Source organism: Globicephala melas, chromosome 2 (genome assembly GCF_963455315.2).
Source record: "Globicephala melas chromosome 2, mGloMel1.2, whole genome shotgun sequence".
NCBI classification, from domain to species: domain Eukaryota; kingdom Metazoa; phylum Chordata; class Mammalia; order Artiodactyla; family Delphinidae; genus Globicephala; species Globicephala melas.
In genome coordinates this window covers 23,783,816-23,785,217 of record NC_083315.2, presented here as the reverse complement: position 1 = coordinate 23,785,217, position 1,402 = coordinate 23,783,816, and the positions used below count along the sequence as shown (strand labels likewise).

The 1,402-nt window shown below is 45.4% G+C and overlaps 1 non-coding gene across 1 annotated transcript; it reads right to left on the bottom strand.

The window, feature by feature from the left end:
- Positions 1-590: 590 nt before the first annotated feature.
- On the bottom strand, positions 591-697 carry LOC115842349 (U6 spliceosomal RNA). The gene has a single exon (XR_004035227.1). It is a non-coding gene; the product is annotated as a U6 spliceosomal RNA (small nuclear RNA).
- Between the last annotated feature and the right edge of the window lie 705 nt (positions 698-1,402).

Sequence of the window (1,402 nt, the reverse complement as noted above, 5' to 3'; positions counted from 1 at the left end):
TGGCTGCGTTGGGTGTTCATTGCTGCGCAAGGGCTTTCTCTAGTTTCAGCGAGTGGAGTCTACTCTTTGTTGTGGTGCACGGGCTTCTCGTTGCGATGGCTTCTTTAGGCGCACAGGCTTCAGTAGTTGTGACATGAGGGCTCAGTCGTTGCGGCTCGTGGGCTCCAGAGAGCAGGCTCAGTAGTTGTGGTGCACGGGCTTAGTTGCTCTGTGGCACGTGGGATCTTCCCGGACCAGGGCTCGAACCCATGTCCCCTGCATTGGCAGGCAGATTCTTAGCCACTGCGCCACCAGGGAAGTCCCTCTACGTGTGTCTTTACATTGGATATTTTATGCACGACAGTGTGGTAAACACATGATTTCACTGAAATCTCACTGTCCTGGTTCATGCATACAACTCACATTCCCAGAAACATCCTTTTTTTTTTTTGTAAGAACACACAACATGGGATCTACCCTCAACAGATTTTTCGTGCACAATACCGTATTGTTAACAGTGTACAGTGTTGTACAGCACAGCCTTAGAAGTTATTCGTCTTGTGTACCCGTTGGCAACAACCATTCTACTATCTGCTTCTATTTTATTTTTTATAAATATGGAATGCTTCATGAATTTGCGTGTCATCCTTGCACAGGGGCCATGCTAATCTTCTCTGTACCGTTCCAGCTTTAGTGTGTGTGCTTCCGAAGAGAGCACTGTTTTAATTTCCTCCTAGAAGGGGGATCATGCAGTATTTGTCCTTCTGTGACTGGCTCATTTCACTTAGAATAATGTTCTCAAGGTTCATCCGTATTGTCACAAGTTACAGGATTTTATTTCCTTTTTTTGAGGCTGAGTAATAGTCCATTGTATGTGTCCATCACACTTTCTTTCTTCATTCATTCATCAGTGGACACTTAGGTTACTCCCATGTCTTGGCTATTGTGAACGATGCTGCAGTGCACATAGGAGAGTGTTGTCTCTCTCCGAGATCTGGAATTTAATTCCTGTGGATATGCGTCCAGAATTGGAATTCTGGGTCATACGGTAGTTCTAGTTCCAATTTTTGGAGGAACCTCCATACCGTTTTCCATAAAGACTGCACTGTAATGCATTCCCACTAACAGTGTGCAAGGGTTCCAAGTTCTCCGTAACCTCACCAATACTTGTTGTCTTTCGCTGCAGTTGTTGTTTTGATCATAACCACCCTAACATGTATGAGGTGATATCTCACCGTGGTTTCGATTTGCTTTTGACGGTAGCAGATTGGGTTAGTAGCTTGACTCTGGCCACTTATCTGCTCTGATGAGGTCCCCTATATAAAGGGCCTGACATACTGCCCAGTGGACAGGGGATCCATAAAAGCTGATACCTTTCCTTCCCCTGCTATGAAGAACTCAGCAACAAGCACTGGCAGAAAGT